The sequence below is a fragment of the Myodes glareolus genome, chromosome 5, assembly GCF_982192425.1.
Source record: "Myodes glareolus chromosome 5, mMyoGla1.1, whole genome shotgun sequence".
In the NCBI taxonomy this organism is placed as follows: Eukaryota; Metazoa; Chordata; class Mammalia; order Rodentia; family Cricetidae; genus Myodes; species Myodes glareolus.
In genome coordinates this window covers 19,882,346-19,896,520 of record NC_142030.1, presented here as the reverse complement: position 1 = coordinate 19,896,520, position 14,175 = coordinate 19,882,346, and the positions used below count along the sequence as shown (strand labels likewise).

At 40.2% G+C, this 14,175-nt stretch overlaps 1 protein-coding gene across 4 annotated transcripts in view; it reads right to left on the bottom strand.

The window, feature by feature from the left end:
- The window catches only part of Rgs7 (regulator of G protein signaling 7), a 389,011-nt gene that overhangs the window by 162,494 nt on the left and 212,342 nt on the right, over positions 1–14,175 (bottom strand). The gene's annotated exons all lie outside the window — the stretch shown is intronic.

Below are 14,175 nucleotides of genomic sequence, written 5' to 3'. Positions count from 1 at the left end.
AATTGAGAAAGGGGGATGGTGAGAACAGGTTAGCCCACAGAAGAGGGCACAGTGTATGTTCCAAGAATAATAAGGAGAGGAATCGTTGGAACCTTCTACATGAGTTCAGAGACACAATAGCCATGAAGAGTAAATCATATGCTTCCATATGTGTAAAAGACAGTGCAACACAGCAGAGCATACATGACCTTTAGCTGTCGTATGCTCTAATTCCCCATTTCACAGAAACATGTCCAGATTAACAACATTGTCATCAATCCCTACTGATTTCTATACTAATGAAGAGTCAGTATAAACTAAACATGTAGACGTCTTCTCAGAAGAAAACGATGCCAGGGTAGCATGTGGGAGAAGCAGAAGACCCTCCCCCAAAACCTCATCAGAGGCACTGCAGTAGCAATCTGTCATTTACAGGATTTGGAGATGTCTAAAAAGGAACTAACAGAAGTGAGCTTCCAAATCTGCTGTTTTAAGGGAAAGGCAGCATTTCTGATAAGCAGTTTCCAAAGTAGATTACTACCAAATGAAAATGGAATATGTCAACATCAGGGAAATCTCCCAAAACAAATTTTCAAGATTGCCTCTGACTCGCTCTGCTTCATTCTCACAGTAATGTTCCAGATGGCTCAATCCACTAAGCACTGACATCATAATAAAGAAATCAGCTAACAAAGTTGGAGTGTGTATTACAGGGGAAAGTCGGTATCAATATGTAATGATATTAAACTAATGATGAGATATGAGAGCAGTTAGAAAAGCTCTCAACCAGCGAGATGGTCCAGTTTTGATGGATATCTGCCATGAGGAATAAAAGATAGCCCGCATGAAAGAGTGTTAAAGGTTAGAAGACATCTCGGAGATCTTGGGCATGGCTATAAGGAAATGAAAACAGCAGGTAAGGATTGAACAGATCGATTTTTCTCATTGCCTTAGCCATCTTGGGAGCACTCTTGGTTAGAGGCTGTCCAGACCCCAAGACAGGAAGTGATGAGCACAGAGAAGACAAGAAAATTGTTTAAGGTGACCAGCTTCAATTTATGGTGAAAAGGAGGGCATATTTGCTGAGGTACAAGCAGGAACTGGGGATGATCAGACAGGGAAAAGTGGAACTGTCATTGTCACTAACAACCGCCCAGCTTTACAGAAACCTGAGGTAGAACGCTGCACTATGATGGACGTAACTGACAACCATCCCACAGTGGCAATGATGATGAAATGGGCTCAGTATGCGGACTCAGCTACAGAGTACACACACTGGCTGCCACTGAGCAGGTTACTCTGATGTCATTACAGGTACTCAGACACGATTAGAAAAATAAACCATGTCATCTGCTTTTTAGAAAAAAAAAAGCAAAACAGAATATATTTTGCTTTTAAAACAGAAATTTAGCAAATGCCTTCTGATCACTAAGAAAACATTGTTTCAGATGCCACCCTGCATCCACTGTCGGTAATTTGTTGGCCCTGGCAACAGATTAACTATCTAGAAGGAATAGGAACGTCACATCCAGCCTAAGCACAGTGTGGTAATAAAGTCATTATTAGAATGAAAATGACAGCCGAAATAGGGTTTCTATTCATTGCTCATTTCTCTGTCTTACGCACACTTGTTAGAAATATTGAATTGTCCAGTGATATTGCAATGAAAACTAAGCATAAAACCCAAGCACTCCATCTCCCCCTGTTCATATTCTGTCTTGATATTTGATTAAAATATGGCACAAAATACTCACTTTTCTTTTCATAATTACAGTTTTGAGATTATAATTACCTTTGCGCTCCTTTTCCTCCCACCAAAGCCTCCCTTATACCTCTCCCCACCCTCCTTTGAAATAACAACCTGATCTTTCATTAATTGTTATTACATGCATATGTGCACTTACATATATATTCCTAAATATACCCTACTCAGTCTGTATAATATTACTTGCATACATGCTTTCATTTGGTCGATTGGTGTATTCTCCTCCCTGTTTTCCTCAGGTGCCCATAGTTCCATGTGTAGGGTTGAAGCTTTTAGCCCATCCATATGGCATGTCTATTGGTGACATCCTTGTTCAGCCCGCACTGGGTCAGACATGTTGGTGAGATTTTCGGACTGCAGTTTCTGACACTATTAGAAGCCACAATCTCACAACAAACTCTGTGGTTCTCTGTCTCTTAGAATCGTTCTGTCCCCTCTTCATCAATGTTCCCTGAACCTTCAGTAGGGGAATGTTTTGCAGATGTGTTCATTGGAACTGGGCTCCATGATTCTGCATTTTGATTGGTAATGATCTGGGGCTTTTGTTGTAGTTTGTTTGACTGGTTGGTTTGGTTTTTTGCCTGTTTGTTTGCTGTTTAAATTCTTCTACAGTACTGGCAATGGCATCCAGGGAAAATGATCTCAGTGATCTCTATGTCTGCAGCCTTCTGTTTATTTTTTTACTGTGAGACAGAATCTTCTTGTAACTCAAGCCAATCTTAATCTTGGACCTGAGATTTTTATGTCTTTAACCTGTAAGGAGCAGGATAACTGGCGCAGGTCACTAAACCCAGCTGAAATATTTAACTCACAGTTTGACAAGACCATAATCATGTGATTGTGAATACAGAAAAGTTGATTATCTCTTTCTTTCCCATCCTTTTTTTTTAAGGTCTTTGTGTGGTTTTGTGGATCCAAGATGCACTGGAATGATAATTTTAGGGGACCAATGGTGTGGGAGAATTGTCTGTATTCTGTCAATCATATTTTAATAAAACGCTGATTGGCCAGGCAGGCAGTATAGGTGGGAAAGCCAGACAGGAAGTAGAGGTGGAGCAAAGAGACTGGGAGTATTCTGGGAAGCAGGAAACTCCCTCCGCAGTTCTGCCCAGACCACCAGAGAGGAAAGATGTAAGCTGCCCCACTGGAAAAGGTACTGAGCCATGTGGCTAACGTAGATAAGGATAATGGGGTAACATAAGTTATAAGAGCTAATAAGTAGCCTGACGTAATGGGCCAATCAGTTTATAACCTTATGGAGTCCTGTGTGTGATTTTCTTTGGGACATGCCGGTTGTGGGGTACCGGGTGGAACAGATATCCCAACAAGCCTGCCCCCTCATTCTACAGACCAATACTCAGTGGTCCCTCACACCCTTCTATGGGTCTTCTATGTCAGCATGAAAGCTGGTCTTTGAAACGGCAATGTCTGTCAGTAAATCAATTACTTTCTCTGTGGTTAAGCTGATTTCTTCAGTTATAAGGCTGAAGCTATATAAACATTATATTTGAAAGCATGACTTTCAGAATGTGAGTTCAGGGCAAGCAACCGACAAGCTAATAGTTGCTGTGTGTCTATGTGTTGTAACATGAGGGGCTGGCTTGTTGGGGTATTCATCGCACCTAGTACCCCACAGCCGGCAAGTCCCAATAAAAATCAATCACACAGAGATCTCTATAAGTTATAAACTGATTGGCCCATTAGGTCAGGCTATTTATTAGCTCTTATAACTTATGTTACCCCATTTTCCTTATCTACGTTGGCACATGGCTCCGTACCTTTCTCCTTTCTCAGCTGGGCAAGTTACATGCTGCTTCTTCAGTGGTCTGCACAGGAGTGGCGGAGGGAGCTTTCGCTTCCAGAATACTCCCAGTCTCTTTGCTCCACCCCTACTTCCTGTCTGGCTTTCCCACCTATACTGCCTGCCTGGCCAATCAGTGTTTTATTAAAATATGATTGACAGAATACAGACAATTCTCCCACACCACTGTGTGGATCTGTGAATGTGACCCACGTGCCCATGGAAGCCAGAGGCATTAGATCTGCCAGGAGCCTGAGGTCTAGGTAGCTGATATTTAACTACTATAAGACCTGAGAACTGAATTTGGGTCTTCTGCAAGAGAAGCAAAAACCTGACCTGATTAGGTATCTCTTCAGCTCCTGGCTAGGATGATTTTTGCCGATCATCTTTTACGTCTTCACCTACACCAGGGCTCTCGCCTCCTCTGCCTGCTCCCTAAGATTTTACCTTTTATTAAAAGTTGACATCATCAGTAACACTGGCTTCCAGATTTAACAGCCACCGAACATTCAATACCAACAAGAATGTCCCAGACATTTAGAACGTAATTTATAGCTGCAGTGTGCTCTGACTTTTAGAGGGCCCGTTAGCCATGCCAAGCGAGAGTCTTGGCCATTATGATGTGTAGACCTTTGTCCTGGAACAGACTGATGATTTTAGAAAATATGAAATATACTGCATTAGTTTCACTTTGTCCAAAGGGCAAGACAGCTTCATTCCTTAGTGGTGCTCCAGTCCCCTTTACTGTATCAGATCCATGTGCTTGCCCATCACATGGGCCACCTCAGGTTTCCACCTGGGCATGAAAGAACTGGAAATCTATAGTGTGGGTCTACAGTATTTTCAGAGAGGTACAGAAGAGGGCATTGGAGTCTTTGGAACTGGAGTTACACATGGTAGCAAGTTACAGTGTGGTCCTGGGAATCAAACCCAGGTCCTTGGGAAGAACAGTCAGTAGCCTTAACTGTTGAGTTAATTTTTCTTAATTGCATGCTAAGTATTAGCACTATTCTTATCCTATTGGTTCTTTCTTGTTGATTTCTCCTAAAGTTTCTGTTTGTAGCTTTGAACTTACCTAGGATACTATAAGGGGAAAACATTAACAGCACAATTTCTGACAAAATATCTTTTAAAGTGGTTTTCTAGAGAAACTTATTTTTGCAGAACCTACGACATCTATTCATATTAAAAATATGGACAGAAGAAAAATATATCCCAGGATGGTGTCGGTTTCAGAAAGGAACATCTTAGACTCTTCAAAGCAACTTAGTATTAGGTAAGTAGTAACCCAGGCTTAATAGAAAACTTACACATTATTTTTTTCTACTTTGTGTTATGTTTTTCTGTGAGAAATCAAGTTCAGTAGCTTGTGCATATGTACATGTTATGAACACATTCTATTATTGAAGTCCTAGCACCCCACCCTATTTTAAAAGACTCACTAAAAGACCCAAGCAAGATTGACCTTACAGTCTCTAAACTGAATGTCAAGTATTGCAATCACATACGTGTGTATGCCACCATGCTCTATTCCTACTATCATTTTCAAGTTGAGAGCCAATTAAATTTTGGTGTAATGTAAGGAAAGATAATCCTTCATAAAACCCATGCTCCCCAAGTCCATTTGAATTTTGCTTCTTTGGATATGAACCTGCACATCTACCCACATAACAGGCTTAAGCACACATCAATCACCTCTCTGTAACACTGAAATTTATGCAAGCCTTAGAAAGTAAGGGAAAAGAAACCCATTTAAATTAACACATTTAAAATTAACTTTTTTTAAAAGCTCATATGCTGCTTAGTTTCCCATGCATGGCTAAAATCAAGTCAACTAAAATCCTGGGTACCCAGAATGAGGACTGAAATAAAAATGACTAAGTACTCCGCATCCAATAAGACATACTAAATCAGATTCTACTTTTGTGGGGGATTGCGGTAAGTCAAGGTTTCAATTACTTGGTTTCCTTAGTTAATCAAATTAACTGAACAGTGGTATAGAGCTCTAGGTAAGAAATTGTTGGAATGAACATAGAAAGTTAAAGATACTTTTCTGAACCCTAAGAGCAGCCAGAGTCTGGGAGTATAGGACAGTGGTGGTACAGCATCTGCTCAGGATGTGCAAAACACTGAACTTGGTTTTAGAGAGAACTGTGACTCTAGCTCGGTGGTAGAGAGAGTCCTTGCCTCACATGGGTGAAACCTTAGGTTCAGTGTCTAACATCCCATCTCCCCCCCAAAAAACAAAAAAAATGGCACGAGACTCTTAGAGAAGATTGTTGTCCAGCAATTTTTTTTCTTTCTCATGGGAGGCAAGGCATCTGCAAAGCAGTGTGTTAATCGTGATCGTTTCAGATAAAGAGGCGAAGTAGCCATGGAAAAGCGCTTAGAGAAGCGGCTCCCTAAGCAGGTCTGTGACACAGAGCCTCCGGAAACTAATTAAAGATAGACTATATGAAAGTCAGAGAGGCCAGGTAGGGATTTCTATTCACTGTGCCCTGTCTTCTTCCCCATTGGCAGTGCTTGTTAATGTAGAGCAGGCACCTGTCTTTTGGACTCCCCTGAATCTGTTCAGTAATTTCAACCTGTAAGCCTCTTAGGTGACTTGCTTTGTAGGGGCTTTTTGTTTAGTAACTGTCATCGGGCAGTCTCACAAACTCTTATGACCTCAAGGGTCATTCCTTAAGCATTACTACATGCAAATTTAATGGAAACTTATAGACTCTGCAGTGAACTGAGAACTCTGGTTTATTTCCTGCTGCGGTTCTCAGTGGAAACAGAATAACTTCCAAGCCAACCTACAGAAGGCAATGAAAGTCTTCCAAAAGTGAAGCTTGTTGTCTGGTTCTATAGAAGAACAGAATTTTTGAATGTCAAGGGCGTGAGACATTGACAAAGCATAAGCTCAACAAACATGTTTCTTATGAAGCTAGGTTAATCGAAAGGTGATGGGATGGTGGGTGGTGAATGTCTCTACAGATATTATCAGAGGTTTGCTCAAGTGTTGACTTTAAGCTTCCACTTCATGAGCACATCAATAATGTCTCTTTTATATTCTTACACTGCACAGATCCTCAGCCTTTTGAAGAAAGTGGAGAGTTGTTACTTCATGTGAGGATGGATTACTTTTGACACTCAAATGGTTGCAGTCCTGATACTAAGTGCTGTATCACAAAGCAAGGTGGAATTCCATGTCATGTCATTAGGAGGTCTTTATCCTTCTGTGTTCCTGATGCTTCAAGTGAACTCGGGTGAGCAATCCTCTCCACCAGAACATGAAAGCTGTCCCAGAGGAACCACATCTACTCCTCACATGTGTTCCCGTTCCACAGAGGTACATCCTCTGACTTTCTCACCTTGTTTTCACTTGTTCCAACACAGATCCTCCTCTACTCCTGGGTTATAATACATATGCTCATAAATCTCCTTAGTTGCAAACCTATGTGCCTTATATTTTGTTAAACATTGCCCCCTGGTTATTCCAGGAGAGACCAACATTATACATTATCTTCCTCTATCACTTTCATTTAAAAAAATGTGTCTGAGGGCATTGACATCCTGAGCTGTTAATCTAATTGTCTAAATATGGGTATAACTATTGATAGTATCCCCTCTCTGAGTTCACTGGCCTTATCACCCAACCCATTCCTGTTGTTGAGCTATCATGAAGTCCTTTATAAATTCCTGAAGCCTTTTATTCATCATTTTTTTCAAAAAAAATTTCACTGCCTTGCCTTAAATTTCTGCTAAAATTTGTGGCAATTTTAGCCACAAACCCATTTCCTTTTTATACAAGCTGATATTCTCTAGCCCTCTTTTTAAGAGAAACCAAATTTTAAGCATCAAAAATGCTATTTCCCTGGTCCAAACAGAGTTGATGGTATATCTGAGTGGTGAAACAATTGTGTAGTGTGCTCGAGATGTTGTCCTTAGTCCACAGAACCATGGTGAAAGTGGTCTGGTCCCCATTGGGTTGACCAGTGGGTGGCTCAGACCCATGGCTGTGTGGGCAGCATGAAATGGACTCTATGGTTATAGAAGAATAAAAGTTATAAAGTTGGGAGTCGTTTTGGGAGATGTGGGATGGGAGAAAACCAGGAAGAGATGGAGCAAAAAGTGAGAACAAATGATGGAAATGCATTGAAGGCTTGTATAAAATTATCAAGAAATAGATTAAAACAAATATACTATATTAAGACATTAATTTCTTCTTTTTCTTCAGAACAAGATTCTAAGTTCTTGGACTTGCAGCTCCTGTCTTCTGCCTTCTCCTCTTAACTCATGCCTCTGTACTCCCCAAACATGGCATCCTTTCACAAAGGTTATTGAGAGTTATGCGTGTACTTTCAGGCATTGGTCCTGATATAGAAGCTTCCCTTCCATTTGGATGTGTCTAACGCACACTTTACAAAAACTCTAAGCTATCACCTTTACCAACCAATACCATTGATCCAGGATCCCTGGCAGGATTCTACATGGTGCAGGTTATGTGATCCATACTATGAAAAAAAGCTTAAAGTATTTTTGCTTACTAAAATATCATTGAAAATATTAAACAGTTCTTTTACAAGAAGTCCTTCTTTAAAGCTAAATAATTTTTACGTGTTGTCAAAACCACATGACATGAAAGTATAGACGATTTCTAAATCAACATCAAAGCAAATATTCTCACTAAAAATTATAATGATTGTTCAGCCAGCTTGCAAATATCTAATGAACACCTCTTATGCTGGATGCTGACTTTGAATCTGGGATGACAGGAGTGAGCATATGGAGTCTTCCCGCAGTTTACATGATTGTCAAAGAGCATTACCAACTGCTACGGTGAATGACTTTATAATTACTAGATGGAATAAAGTCCTCAGAGAGGAAAGAACATGGTGTTAGGAGAAGACGCAGGAAAGGAAAACCAGTGTGGACAAGAGAGATGATTTCTCAACAGAACAAATGGAGGAAGAGCAGGAAGTGTTTCAGATGGAAAGGATATCCTGGGTCCAATGGGACAATGACTTTGCAGGCTAGAAAAAAGAGAGCACTATGACGTGAGGTCCAGGAGATTTGAAAATCCCAGTATATTTTCATATGCCTGTGGAGAGAGAGAAAATGGCATGAAAGAGGAGGTAGAACTAAATTCTAAGGGGGAATAAAACATATTTCAGACCGGCGTCACACTAGAGCAAAGAGTCGTGAGACAAAGTATTTACGGCTATTCTGATAGCACCTGATGGCAGTGTAGACTCAAGGAGAAGAGGTTATAGGAGAGACAGGGTAATGAGAATGTTGTTCATATAATAATCCTTATAATGACAAAAACTGAGAAGAGGCTGAGGGTAAGACAATGAATCTCATTTTGGACATGTTGAATTTGAGGCTTCTTTAGATATTTAAGAAGAAGTATTATATTAGAAGCTAAATTGAATGGAGGTCAAAGAACAAATTGAATTACACAAATGCTTTAGCATAGAATTCATAATCAAAGCCATGAGCACAAGTGTCATTAACCTGAGACAGGAAGCAGACTGAGAATTCCACCACCGTGTCACAGTTACTCTTACCCTGGGATCGTTTCCACAAGGACAGCCAGCCCGGGAGAGGCTAGACACTGGGCTCCCTGGCTCTAAGCCAGTCTTTTTTCCCCTTTCACTAATTCTCTGAATTGTGCACATGCAAGGAGAGGAATCTTCAGGAAACCTTTAGGCCTAATCCACCAACTTCAGAGATGAAGACACTAAAGGTGTGTAGCCAAGGTCGTGGTGACCCAGAGAAGAAACAAAGACTAGGGTCATTTTATAAGCACTCTGGAAGATTTCCACCTGGGGCTGGGGCCTGCAGACTGGAGATTGGACTGAAATATCTACAGCACCCAGAAACACGTCTTTGTCATGCTGAAACAACGGCTGTTTTACCCAAAGGAAAACTCAAGGCAGAGGTCAGAATGGCAATGGTTTTCAAAATCGGTTCCCTTATAGATTAAATATTAGCATACAAGACAGAAATAGACGAAAGGTTGAACTTCCCGACCTTCCAAATCCTTTGCTATGAAACAAACTCATTATTTTGAATATCTTAAGAAATAAATTAATGTATTTACAGTCCCTAACTATGTGACACTTTTTTAAATTACTGATTAATATTTATGCCAAAGTCAATACGAAGATAAATTGCTATCATTAAAAACAAAGCAAAGAGAATGGCGTCCAGGCATTCCCAGCACTCAGGAGGCTGAGGGAGGGGATGGTGAAGTCCTGCAATCCCAGCACTCAGGAGACTGAGAGGAGGAGATAGAGAATATGAGATCAACCTGGGCACACAGGGAGTGGCACTGTGTCTCAAATAAATGGGAGCAGAACAGACCTCAGAGGCTTATTCAAATTCTATGAACACATTATAAGTCTAACAAAGCAAATATTCCTCTCATGGGTTCTAAGGACCATTATGTATTGTAAACTTATTAGACCCTTAGCCTCCAAAGCACCCATGATTATATGAGCCAAAAATATACACTCAAATAATACTCACTCTTCTTATAATGCAATGTATTCTCTAAGAAAAAGCATAAAAATATATTATTTCAACAGCTTGTTAAACAACAGAGTACCTACTTCTGTTGTCAATTTTGATTCTTTCAAGCATGCATGTGGCCAAGGTAAAATAGCACGGTTGTAAAATACTATCACAACAAACAAATATCTTTAAAATGTGAGATCAATCTTCTCCTCTAGCATTCATAGCTTTTCTGCTCTGTTTGGGATGTGGGTCTCTATTGTCCTGCCCTTCAGAGTCTAATAGGAAGCATTTTCAACTGACAACAGGGCCATGCACTTCCCCACCACAGATGTCAGATGTGAGAAGAATGAACACCATAAGTCACAGGATATGAATTCTAGGGTTATTGTTTCCATGCAGACTGGGGCCTATAAAATTCATTTAAAGAAAATGTCAGAAAAAATGCTACATATATGCCTTTAACTTTACAGTTATCTTTTTCAATCTGCAAAAACAATGGTACAAATTTGAGTAAACATTTAATAAAACATACTCAGTAATATTTGAGTTTCATTTTATATTGTAATGGAGAATGTATAACAAAAGTCCAGGTAGATCACCCTACTTGAACTGCAAAGGATTTGAGCAAAAATTACTCCCGGAAGCACAGCCGACACTTCTCAGGTACTGTCTCAGAATTCATCTCAGGTGTCTCCTACATATAACCTGAAACAATCCACTGTGCTCACATCCCAGCGCTCCCACATACCCAGTTAAGGCAATAAAAGGCAGACATGCTGGGGAGATGCTTATTGGGTAAAATACTTGCTGCACAGGCATGAGAATCTGAGTTTGGTCCCTAGAAATCATGGAGAACATCCAGGCATAGTGTAGGCTTGTAACCCTAATGCAAGAGAGAAGGAGACAGAGAGATGCCAGGTGCTCACCAATACACCAACCCAGCCAGAATATGGAGCTCCCGGTTCAGGGTAAGACCTTGCCTCAAAAAATAACATGGGCAAGAAGTTGATGAAGACACACATACACAAGTACACATACATACACACAGACAAATGCAACAATAGATGACAAGGGACGTTGGGGTAACGCTCAGTGGTAGCGCTCTGGAACTAGTATGTGCCAGGTCCTGGATTCAAGCGCCAGTACTGCAAATATATATATGCACACACACACACACACACACACACACACACACACACACACACATATATATATACACACACATAGATAATCATAGTAATTTTTGAGGTCGCTCAGGCCTATAGTTCAGGAGGCTGAGGCAAGAGGGTCACTATGAGTCCAGTCTGGACTGCAGAGTGAGACTCTTTCCTCAATAAATCAAAGAAAAAATAAACAAGTCAAAAATAGTAGATAAGTAACGAGTCATGTGCAAAATTATGAATAGAATATTAAATTTACCAAAGAACTTCAAGACGAGAAAGAATAAAATGAAATTATAGTTGTATTGTTTAAGAAAAAGAAGGGAGTGGAGTCACATTTATCTTCCAATATGCTATTTTCCCAGTAGTTTATTACAGGGTAAATTTATTTCTCTGTATTGTTCTAAGCAGCATAGAAACCATGAAGTGAACATTTTGAGAGCATCCTTTAAAAGATAAGAAAATAGCAAATTATCATGCTCACTTTGGGCCTTGGGACTATGACAAACAACTTGGCAGGATTCTTGCCAAATCAAATTGGATAGTACTAGCCTTTGGATAATTCTCTCTTCACAACTGACTTTTTAAATTTTAATTTTTATTGTCTTTTTAAAATCAGTATACAAAGTAATAGGCTTCATTGGACAAATGACTTTTCAAACTTCTACTAAAATGGTCCACTTTAGTCTGTGACATCACCTGAATGTTTCGTGTAATGTATTTTTTCTAGTGCAATTAAAATATTAATCCTTAATAAACCAGCAGTTCTCAACCTGTGGGTCACAAGCCAGGAATCATCTAAGACCTTCCTATGTATGAGATATTTACATTAATGACTCATAACAATAGAAAATTATAGTTATGATAACAATTTTATGGTTAGGGGTGTCACCACAACATGAGGTACTGTGTTAAAGGGTCTCAGCATTAAGACAGTTGCAAACCAGTGCTGAGGAGTAGCTGAAATATAGTGTGTGTTTGATCAGAGTCTGTTCGCTTGATCAAAATTTCTAGAGAAAAACATTGCTAATATGCATTTAAGTTAACAGAGGACATCAATGTAGAACTTAACAGCTTGAAAATGCTGATGTTGCATCTCAGTCCTAACAAATCGGGATATCTACAATATGTGTTTGGAAACTTGCATTCCCACAGGCTCTCCTTTGTCTCCATCCATTGGAGATTTGCACATTCCAGATGAGCATTTGGTCCCACCCAAGCAGCCAATCCCTCTTTTATAATCATATTTACTTGTTCTTTTCATTCTCATTATGGTTTTGTACCCATAAGGCTGTTGGATCTACTGTATGGGTTATGGAAGAGTGCTCCCGTGTCTGATGAGAATCCTAATGTGTGAAAAGCTTAAAATGAAAAAAAGAGGTAGTGCGCATGGGTACACAAAGGTTGATTGATGTCTGATGGCAGAAAATGGATGAAAAGAGGAAGATGAAGCACCCAAAGGAACTGTAGTCTGTGTCCCCAAGGATTATGGCAAGAGCTACAAAGCTGCCAGGGACCAGGAATGCCCTTCCTCATTTTCTCTGCTTCTTTTTCCACACTTGTTTTATTGTTCTCAGTGTGCAGGCTTCCTGTCCTCTCTGCACAGGGCCATTACTCTACCTGCAGGTCAATATCTCCTTATGCCTTTTATGCTCCAAATGCATGATGAATCATAATCTCTCCCCCATTTCCCTCTCCCTTTCCCTTTCTCCTCACCATTATTTCTATACTGTCATTTAAGAAGCTTAACAGAATTCTCAGGACTGAAGGGGTTAACAATTCAGACTCTAGTTGGTAGCCATACGTACCAAACTTATAGTGGTATTTCTGCAACTGAAAAAAAAATCAGTAAGAGACAAATACAATGTTGTAATTGGATCTGTACAGTGCCACTCCTGTCGTGGCGAGATTAGAAGACCTGTCCAAAGATTCCCCCTTTGGTCTTAAAGCCACAGATATAAGAGAAGATATTTATCTGAAACACCCACACTGACACACACACATACTCAAGTCTAAGTAAATTAGAGACCTCCACATAAAACCAACAACACTGAACCTCATACAAGTGAAAGTGGGAAGCACATTTGAATGCTTTGGCACAGGAGACCACTTCCTAAATACAACCCCAGCAGCACAGACACTGAGAGAAACAAATAATAAATGGGACCTCCTGAAACTGGGAAGCTTCTGTAAATCAAAGGACATGATCAACAAGACAAAACAGCAGCCTACAAAATGGATAAAGATCTTACCAGCCCCATATCTGAGAGAGGTCTGGTCTCCAAAATGTACAAAGAACTCAAAAAATTGGTCATCAAAAGAACAAATAATCCAATAAAAAATTGGGTACAGACCTAAACAAAACTTTCAACAGATGAATCTAAAATGACTGAAAGACACTTAAGAAAATGCTCAACATCTTTAGCATACCCATATACTATAACACATTATAATATTCATCTCTCTCTCTCTCTCTCTCTCTCAACTTTGGTTCATTGTTGTCCATCTTTAACAGAGTTGATTACTGAACTTGAAGCTCATGATTAGGTCAGACTGACTGGCTTACAAGGCTCAGGAATTTTCCTGTCTCTACTTCATTCCTCCCCCAACAAGGCTGGTGTTTCAGGCATACCCCGCACCCAGTTTTTGACATGGGTTATGAAGAGCCAAATTTAGTATGTGTAATCAGGCCTGTACACCCAAAAGCCTCTCTCCAAACCTCTTACCTCAGCATTCTACACAAACATTTAAAAGCTCCCTATCGCTCCAGTCCGTCGGAATCTCAGTCCTGTGGTTGGCTTTTAGAGACACGAGTTCGAGCCCCCACCACTCGTGCTCGCTTCCCCACCTGTTGGCTGTGTCACTGCCCAGTTCTCAGCATGGTAAACATCGGGGGGGGGGTGGTTCCTGGTGATCAGATCCTTCCTGGCTTTACCAATGCCAAGCAATGCTGTGCTTCAAGA